Genomic DNA, 10,739 nt, shown 5'->3' on the forward strand with positions numbered 1-10,739 from the left:
TCCCTCTTATGTATCCCTCCCACCCTCCCTATCCCACCCCTCTAGGTGGTCACTAAGTACCATCCAGCTTTGTTTTTGATCTGAAGAATAAATGTCTCTATGCATCCTCTTTTACATAGTGATGATATATGTTTACATATATCTATATGATTATGTAACCCTCATAAAGATTACATCTGTGAATTGCAGTGGAAAAAGCTTTCTTTTTTTTAAATTAAATTAAATTTATTTTTTATACAGCAGGTTCTTATTAGTTATCTATTTTACATTAAACTTTTTTTTATGTATCGTTTAACGTGACAGCTACCCTCTTAAAATTTTAAGCATATTGTATAACATTTGTCAATCTGTATACAGCATGTTGTACAGCATATATCCAGAATTTATTCATCTTGCATAAATGAAAGTGTACATATATTTCATAGAATTTTACACACATTTTTATATGTCACCCCAAAGGTAACTGCCCTTATACAGTAAGTACCCAGCAGTCTTCTGGATGACTCCAGATGCAAAAATTGTTACTTTCAGTCGGGTGGATATGTTGATGGTGGCAGAATGAGAGGTCCACCAGCTTAACTGACAGCTTCTTGGTACTGTTCCCAGAGTTACCGTGGTCTGAAGGAACAGATATAGGAAGGATTGTGAGATATGTGTTATTATGTCTCTTAAATATTTTATACCATAGCTTCCTAAGATTTTTACAGTATATCTTTCAATTTTTTTAATTACATAAAATTCCTGAAATACCCTCACTTCTTTGCTTCCATCTCATCTCATATACACTTATGTTATACACTCTTGGAATTTGTAGCTGTTCCCAAATCCTTGCTAAACAGAATAATAGAACACAGAATAATTGTAACCATTGATAGTTACTTTACTTCCTTAAGGACTCAGTTGTTTCTCCCTGTAAAGTGGAGTAATATGGATTTAATTATTAATAGTTTTTAAAGTTTCCATTTTATTTTCTGTTTCATTTGCTTTTTTATATTAATTTCTAAACTACATTTATGATACAACAGACCATATCTTTTGTGGCTTACTCTGATATTGGTATACCCTGCAGTGTCTGTATGAGCAGTTATAACAGCTCTTCCAGAAGATGTTGTAAGTGTGAGAAAGCAGTATTTCTTCCCTCCTGATAGGGTATCGCAGGATGACCACCGCTGTGTCTCCTTTGACTTGATCTTTTCAGGCCTATAACCATGTAAGATACCTTCTTGGTCCGTGACTCCTGAAATGTCAGAGTTTAAATGTTTCCTAAGGGAAAAGAAAAATAAAGAACATAATAAAATTAGAGTGAGAAAAACATCCATTTAAGCCAAAATGTCTGCCAGTATAAGGTCTTTTACTTACTTAGCAATATAATCCAACAAATTTCTACTTTATATCCCTGTATACTGAAGTTCTACATTACACACTGAATACAATTTGAGTTTTAGAACTTCAAGCTTCCTTTTTAATATATTTTCCAAAGAAGATAAACGTCCTTTTAATACATCAAAATCCAAAGCCAATATAGTTAATTGTAATGAAGCAAATATAAAAAATAAACACAACTGTGATTCCCTTATGGCTCTAGGTATACCCAAAGTTTAGTCAGACAGCTGGCTATGGAGAGGATCCACCACCGACTCATGAATAATAATGCCCTGGCGGGTTTCAGCCATGGATACTAGCCATGGGGTGTCACTGGATGCTGACGGTGGGGCAGTCATTGGGGTCGATGAGCTTAACCACTGCTTTTGAGAATTAGGTACTAAAAGGGTCAGATAGGGAGGGGAAGAGGTAAACATAACATGAAAAACAACATCTTGTTGAATGACTAATGAGATTTGTCATCCTACATTTTTTATTTGATGAAGAGGGAAAAGAGGAGAATACAGAGAAGAGTGAGAAGGGATAAAGGTTGCAAAAATGGAAGATTAAGTGAAAGAGAAGAATGAATAAGAAATAGGAAATGAGATTAAAAAAATAATGAGAAAAACAGAAGATATTTTAAGAGGTTAAAGAAAAACAAAAGTATCTTCCCCAGTACTAAGACAAAAAAGAGGAGAAAAATCCCAGGTATCTATCACTTACTACCACATCAGTGAAAAAACAGTCCCCAAAACTGGTAGAAGCAAAGTGGAGCTTTCATGTTGGCTCACGTGTATGTGAATGCAAGAGAGGATTCTAGTAGAATAGCTCTCAAGGTTGAGACTGAGATTACAGAGTACAGAATGTCTGACATCACAATAACTACTAGTGAGATAGCTACCTTCCTTCTATCACAAGTAATCAACTAGAGATGTTATACGTAAGAAATTTAATGAAGTTAAATATTTTTAAATTAAAATTTTTATCTATCTCAATATTAACTTTCATTTTTGGAATGGGCCAAGCAATATCCCAGTTCCACACCATGAAAAAATTATGATCTATTTGGGCATTACCACGTGGCTTTCTTTACCTACTACACACTACTTATTAAGTAAAGGAATTAGGTAGGCCTATATGACCTGACATAGAAGTTAATGAAATACTGATTGATTATAGTTTAAAATAATTTACAGATATGAATACACAAATGATACCATATTTTACTTATACACTTATTCACATGCCCATACCTACTTACTCATCACTCTCAACTCAGGAACACTTATCGTATAAATTTGTAGAAAATTATCTCAAGACCTAAATTCACTTTGCTATGATGGCAATCTGGGGCAAAGAGAAACTATTCAATCATTATTTGCCAAAGTCCTCACATAGAATGTGCTATATACGGAACACATAAACATGAGGAAAGAAGCTTTTACCCTAATTGAGTTTTCAATTTAGGGGAAGAGTATGTCATTTAAGGTGAATTTCTGCTGGCCAATCCAGTACAAAATCAATTATATAAGAATAAATTTATATTTCATATCATATGAGTCATGAGGTAGCAGCTAAGTCAGCTTTATGATTTGATCAGAAATCTGAGTTCCTTCTATCTACTTGGAAAATTTTGTGCTTGACATTCATCCTCGAGATGACTGAAAGATGCTTTCTCTATTCCAAAGAAGAAATGAAATAGGGCAAAATCTCATACCTTCCAGCTGAGTCAGACATTTAAGTCTCAATAAGTAACCTTTCCTGACACTTCCAGTGCTCCCCATTGTATTTCTCCCTTTATTTCGTACCCTGTGCAAGGAACTACTCTTATCAATTCAGCTTTACAATAACACTCAGAAACATTTTAAAGTAATGAATTTGTAAAAATGACCACTCACAACCAAGAGGAGCACAAAGCTATAATAATGAACTATGGAAAAACTATGGGTATTAAACTTACGCTTGAATCAAAATCTGAAGGATGAGTAAAAATCAAGCAAACAAAATTTGAGAAGGGAGTTACTACTCTTTAAATAACTTGTTTAGAGGAAAGAAAGCATGTGGTATCCAAGGTATTTAAAGAGAGCCAGTTAAAAGAAAGTAAAAAAAAACAAGAGAGGGGGAAGCATCATAAGGGCAGAGAAGGAGATACTTACTCAATATAACCCTGTGAGAAATTCTCAGCGCCCCCTCTTCTTCCAGCAGTGGTCATGAAGTTTTATACTGGGTTTTTAATTATTTTTAAAGGTAACAGAAAAATATTCAAGGACTGAGGTGATATCAAGATGGCAAACTAGGAAGCTCCAGGATCCCGTCCCGCATTCCAACACCAACTCAACAGTGATATATTAATTCAAATACCTTTGTGGGAGCTCTAGAAACCAGTCAGGACCTGAAGCAAGCAAGCAAGTGCACAATCAGAAAAATCCACACTCAGGATCTTAAGAAATTCCATAGCGCTCTTGTCCCAACTCCTCCCAGTCTCAAAACCCTGCAATTGGAAAGAAACAACCAATCCCTGGTTCCCCCTACAGGATAGAAGAAAAAAAAAAAAAGAACCAAATGTTCGCCATTTTATGGACTGATGGTAGCCAAAGGGTTGGTTTCTGTCCTTACTGACTGAAAGCTCAGAACGGTTTGGAAGCATGGTTTGGACATAGGTTGGAGGCCACTGAACAATGGCAGGTGCCACAGCATGTGAAAACTGCCGGAATAGTAAAGACCTGCAAATGGCTGAGTACGAGAGATTACGGGAACAGGAATATAATGGAACACCTCAGGCCCTAGGAGAAACAAGACTGGGCCTCTTAGAAAATAAGACATGTAAAAGTAGATGTATATAGGACACAATTGACAAAAAACTACACGTGGAAGCCTACAGAGGCACATACCCAGAAAAGGCCTGAGAAGACCCAAATCTTCTCTCCATAATAGTTAGTAAATGTCTTCTCCTGCACCAACCCAGACTGCAATGTTTATTACAAATGCCAGATTTTCAAAAAAGAGATAAAAAACAAACAAACAAAAACAATACAACAGGAAAGCATGGCCTATTCAAAGGAACAAAATAAATTCCCCAAAAACCAACCATTCAGATATTAAATCTTTGGACTTACTTGGCAAACAGTTTATATTTTCTGCATTATTGAGGTTGTTTGGCATATAACAATAAATAAAGTTAAAGTGTACAATGTGTTCATTTAATACACATATGCTAGAGATGATTCCCAGCAAAGAGTTAGCTAACTCCTCCATCATGTCACATAGTTAACCGTTTCTTTCTGTGGTAAGAACAGTTATGACCTACTCTCTTAGCAAGTTTCAAATGCACAATACAGTATTAATTACAGTAACCATGCTGTATCTTGATCCTGCCACAGCTAATTCATGTTATAACTGGAAGTCTGTACCCTTTGACCAACATTTGCCCATTTTCCCCACTCCCTAAGCCCCTGGTAACTACAACCCTATCTGTTTCTATGAGTTCCGTTTTTCTAGTTTCCCTGTATAAGCAGTTACAGTATTTTGCTTTCTCTGCCTGACTTAATTAGGATAATACCCTTGTGGTTCATCCATGTTGCCTTGCCAAATGGCAGAATTTCTTTCTCCCTCATGACTGAATAATACTACACTGTATAGATAGATAGATAGATAGACAACATGATGAATGGGTAAAGATGCAGCGTTTTCTTCATCCATTCATCCCATGAATGGGCATAGATTGTTTCCACCTCTCTCTCTCTCTCTTTTTTTTTTTTTTTGGTTGCATCGTGCAGCATGCAAGATACTAGTTCCCCAATCAGGGACTGAATGCTCTTGAAGCGCGGAGTCCTAATCACTGGACCTCCAGGGAATTCCCTGTTTCCGTATCTTGACTATTGTTTCTATATCTTGACTGTTGGAGATATTGCTTTGTATTTTCTTTCTATATATCCATAGAAGCTCAGTTGCTGGATCATATGGTAGCTCTATTCCTAATTTTTTGAGGAACTTTCATACTGTTGTCCATAGTGGTTACACCAACTTACATTCCCACCAACAGTGTAGGAGGTCTCCCTTCCTCCACACCCTCTCCATTACTTGCTATCTCTTGTCTTTTTGATGATATTATAGCCATCCTAACAAGTACGCAATAATCGCTCATTGTAGTTCTGTTTTGCATTTTGATGATGATTACCAGTGTTGAACATCTTTACACGCTCTTGTTGGCCATCTTATGTCTTCTTGGGAAAAATTCCTAGTTAGTTCCTCTGCCCAGTTTTTAATCACATTATTTATTTACTTTTTTTTTGGCATTGAGTTATATGAGTTCTTCACATACCTTGTATGTTAACCCCTTATTAGATGTATGACTTACAGATATCTTCTCTCATTCCATACATGGCCGTTTCATTTGTTGTTTCTTTTGCTGTGCAGAAGCTTTTTAGTTTAATGTGATCCAATTTGTTAAGTTCTGCTTTTGTTGACTGTGCTTTTGGTGTCATATACAAAACGATTATTGCCAACACCAATATCAAGGAGGTGTTTCCCCTATATTTCCGTCTAAGAGTTCTATCGTCCCAGTTCTTATAGACTTACTTAAATCTGTAATTCATTTCAAGTTAATTTCTGTGAATAGTGTCAGATAGGAGTAAAATTTCATTTTTCTCCTTGTGGTTATCAGTTTTCCCAACACCATTTATTGAAAAGACCATTCTTTCCCCATTCAGCATTTTGGTTCCCCTGTCAAATATTAGTTGGGAGATTTATTTCTGAGTTCTTGATTCTGTTCCACTGATCTAGGTGTCTGCTTTTATGCCAGTATTATACTCTTTTGATTACTCTAGCTCTGTGATACTTTGGAATCAGGAAGTGTGATGCCTCCAGCTTTGTTCTTCTTTCTCAGGATTGCTTTGGCTACTCAGGGTTTCTGTTCTTCTGTAAAAATTTTAGAATTGCTTTTTCTATTTCTATAATAAAAGACATCAGAGGAACCTCCCTGGCGGTCCAGTGGTTAAGACTCCATACTTCCACTGCAGGGGGCACAGGTTCAATCCCTGGTCGGGGAAATAAGTTCCCGCACACCGCATGGCGTGGCAAAAAAAATTTTAAAGCCATTGGAAATTTGATAGGGATTTCATTCAGTCTATAAATGGCTTTGGATAGTATGGGAAATTCAATTAATTATTCTGATCTAAGAATATGGGATATTTTTCCATGTTTTTCCTAACTTCATCAAAGCCTTTTTGTTTTAATGTACAGATCTTTCACCTCTTGCATGCAATTTATTTCTAAGTGTTTTATTATTTTGATGCTTTTTGTAATTGGACTATGTTATTTTTTTCAGATGTTTTGTTGTTAGTGTACAAATATGCAATTATATGTTAAGTTTGTACCTTGCAACTTTAATGACCTTGTTGATTAGTTTTAGCAATTGGTGGTGGACTCCACAGGGTTTTCTACATATAATATCAAATCACCTGCAAACAAAGATAATTTTGCTTCTTCCTTTTACATTGGATGCCTTTAATTTCTTTTTCTTGCCCACCTGTCCTAGCTAGGACTTGATGTACAATGTGGAATAGGAGTGGTGAGATTTTACCCTTTCTGCTTAGAGTATGATGTTATCTCTGCGTTTGTATATGGTCTTTATTGCGTTGAAGTATATACCTTCTGTACCCGGTTTATTAGGTATGTTTATCACGAAAAGACATTATATTTTGTCAAGTGCCTTTTCTCCATCTATTGAGATGATTACATTACTTTTATCTTTCATTAATAATGCGGTGTGTCATACTTCCTGATTTGTATGTTTTGAAGCATCCTTGCATCCCAGGGATAATTTCCACCTGATCGTGGTGAATGATCCTTTTAATGAGCTATTGAATTCCATTTGTTAATATTTTGAGAAATTTTGTGTCTATCTCCATCAGGTATATGGGTCTATAGTATTCTTTTGTTTGTAGTGTCCTTATCTGGCTTTGGGTATCAGAGTAGTAGCCTCATGAGATGAGTTTAGGAGTACTTCTTGTTCTTCAATTTCTGGAATGAGTTTGAAAAGGACTGGCATTAATTCTTTAAATATCTAGTAGAATTTATCAGTGAAACCATGTGGCCGTGGGCTTTTTTGCGTTAGGAGGCTTTTGATTACTGATTCAATCTCCTTGCCTGTTATTCATCTGTTCAGATATTCTATTTCTTCATTATTCAGCCTTGGTAGGTTGTATGTTCTCAGAATTTATCAATTTGTTGTCATAAAATTGTTCACATTAGTCTCTTAGGATCTTTGTATTTCTGTGGTATCAATTGTGATGTTTTCTCTTTTCCGATTTTATTTATTTGAGTCTTTTCTGTTTTATTCTTAGTTAGCCCAGCTAAAGGCCTCTCAATTTTGTTTATCGTTTTGAAAATCTAGCTGTTAGGTTCTTTGATCTTTTCTTTTTATTTCTGGTCTCTATTTCATTTATTTCTACTCTTTGTTATATCCTTCCTTTTTAAGAAATTTTGGTCTTAATTTGTACTTATTTCCTTGAGGTGTTTGTTTATTTCAGATCTTTCTTTTTTCATAATGTTGGCATTTATTGCAATAAACTTGCCTCTTAGAACCGCTTTTTCAGTACCCCATTGGTTTTGATATATGTTTCCATTTTCATTTGTTTCAAGATATTTAAATTTCTTCTATGACTCACTGTTTGTTCAGAAACGTGTCGCTTCATTTCCACGTTTGTGAATTTTCGAACTTTTCTTCTGTTATTCATTTCTAGTTTCATACCATTATGGTCAGAAGAGATTCTTGGTATGATATTAATCTTCTTACATTTGTTAAAACTTGTTTTGTGGCCCATCACATGGTCTGTCCTGGAGGATGTTCTGTGTGTGCTGGAGAAGAATGTGTATTCTGCTGTTGTTGGATGGAATGTTCTGAAAAATGTCTATTAGGTCCATTTGTTTGAGGTATAGCTCAAATCCAATGTTTCGCTGTTGAATTTCTGCCTGGATGATCTATTACTGTTGAAAATGAGGTACTGGAGTCCCCTACTATCACTGTAATATGTGTTTTTCTCCCTTCAGATCTGTTAGTACTTACTTGGTATATTCAGGTGGTCTAAGGCAGGGGTCCCCAACCCCTGGGCCACGGACCAGTACTGTTAGGAACTGGGCTGCGCAGCAGGAGGCGAGCGGCAGGGGAGGGAATTAAGCTTCGTCTGCCGCTCCCCGTTGTTCCCCATCGCTCGCATTACAGCACGAACCATCCCCTCCCACCCGCCCCCACCCCCACCCCCCGCAATTTTTCCCAGTCCGTGGAAGAATTGTCTTCCATGAAACCAGTCCCTGCTGCCAAAAAGGTTGGGGACCGCCGGGCTAAATTATGATCATCTTTGTTTCATTAATGTTTTGGCTAAAGTTGATGTTGTTTGATATAACTATAGCTACCCTGTTTTCATTTGGTTTCCATTGAATGTCTTTTTCTATACTTTTACTTTGAGCCTATGTGTGTCCTTACAGGTAAAGTGAGTCTCCTGTAGGCAGCATGTAGTTGGTTGTTTTATTATCCAACCAGCCACTCTATGTCTTTTCGCTGGATGATCCAATCCATTTACACGTAGATTAATTACTGATAGGTAAAGACTTACCAATGCTGTCCTATTATTTTCTGGCTGTTTTGTACTTTCACTGTTCCTTTCTTCCTCTCTTGCTGCTTTCCTTTGTAAATTGATGATTTTCTGGATTAGTGTGCTCTGATTCCATTCTTTATCTTTTGTGTATCTACTGTAGATGTTTGCTTTATGGTTATCATAAGGTTTATATAAAAATATATGTTTTACAGATAATTACATAATTTTATATATAATTATACACATATATATTTTATTATTTATACTATATATATTTATGTTATGACACGTAGGGGAACTTCAAACCCACTTCAAGGTACACTGGCCCAGTTCTGCAGACATCGGACCCAGCTAGGAGAAACCAAATCTATTTCAAGTGACCCATAAGTGGCTCTAAATCCACAAGAAGTACCTCAGATCCAGATCCACTTCAGAGCAAAGAAGACTAACTTCAGGAATCCAGACTCAGTTTAGGCATTCCTCAGCAACAGACCTGGAAATGAGAAACATACTGCAAGTTCACAGGGTAAAAGATATGGGGCTCGCAACCTACTTAAAGGAATCAAGCCATCCTCAGGATACCAAAACTCGGTTTGGAGGACATAGATTCAACTCAAGGAAACCAGAGGTTTCTCAAGTATCCTAACACACCTCTAGAGACCCCAGATTACATCAAGGGACCAAGATTCAATTCACACACTCCCAGATATCAATCTGTGAGGTCCCCAGACCCACCCTCGGAGCACTAAGACATATATGGCTAAACACAGACTCACCTCAAACAGACCCAAATTCAACCCAGGCTCTGTCCACAGGACCCAGACTCTGATTAGAAAAGCTGACATCAGTTCATGGGCACCAAACTTAGTACATGCATCCCCAGAAAATACTCCAGAGGACCCCAGACACACCTCAGGGACCCCAAACTGATATTGGCCAGTCCTAATCCATCTCAATGACACAGACTTCCACAGACAACATATTGAAAGCCTAGAAACACGTCAGTTGATCCAAAGTCAACTCAGAACATTCAGGCTCACCTTTGGAAATCCCAGGCCCAAGCTAGAGAGGCAGATTCAGTTTGAATAGTCCCCAAATCCACCTCAGAATTGCCAGAACCACCTCAGCAGACTGCAGATCAATTTCAAAGGAACTTGGCTCAGCTCTGGAGACCCAGACACACTTCAGACAAACCAAATGCATCAGGGGGTATCACAGAATAATCTCAGGTGACCCATATTCATTGCCATACATACACCTCAGGGATCCTAAACCTAATTCATAGGAATGAGTTAGGTTAAGCTCAGGCATCTCCAGACAACAGCCATGTCCTCAGATACTCAAAAGAACACTCAGATCCACCTACAGGTCCAAGACGTGTTTCAGAGTGTGTTTGTTTCATACAAACATACCACTCAGGCAGGCCTACACACAGTCCTGGGAACCCACAACAGGTAGCCTAGAATCACCTCAGATATGCAAACCTCTTTAAGCGCAATAATATCCACTTCATGAATTCAGACTCACCTCAAGCACCCCAGGCAACATACTTGGGAACTCAAAATACACCATAGGGGTCTAAGCCCCAACTCAGGGTAAAGTACAGGGGGCCCACAACCTACCTAATGGGACTGAACCATCCTCAAGGAACCTCACTCAGGTCAGGGGAAACAGACTCGACTCAGGGACCACAGAATCACGTCAAGCACCCAAACTCTCCTCTGGGGTTCCCATATTCAACTCACACATGCCCAGACATCCACTCAAGAGGCCCAGACCCAC

At 37.6% G+C, this 10,739-nt stretch overlaps 1 long non-coding RNA gene across 1 annotated transcript; it reads right to left on the bottom strand.

Moving 5' to 3' along the window:
* Positions 1–329: 329 nt before the first annotated feature.
* On the bottom strand, positions 330–9,490 carry LOC309817717. The gene is made up of 3 exons (XR_014296239.1): positions 9,370–9,490; positions 1,047–1,263; positions 330–618 (listed from the first exon to the last, which is right to left on the bottom strand). It is a non-coding gene; the product is annotated as an uncharacterized lncRNA (long non-coding RNA).
* Between the last annotated feature and the right edge of the window lie 1,249 nt (positions 9,491–10,739).

Source organism: Grampus griseus (assembly GCF_964374135.1).
Source record: "Grampus griseus genome assembly, chromosome: Y".
Lineage (NCBI taxonomy): Eukaryota > Metazoa > Chordata > Mammalia > Artiodactyla > Delphinidae > Grampus > Grampus griseus.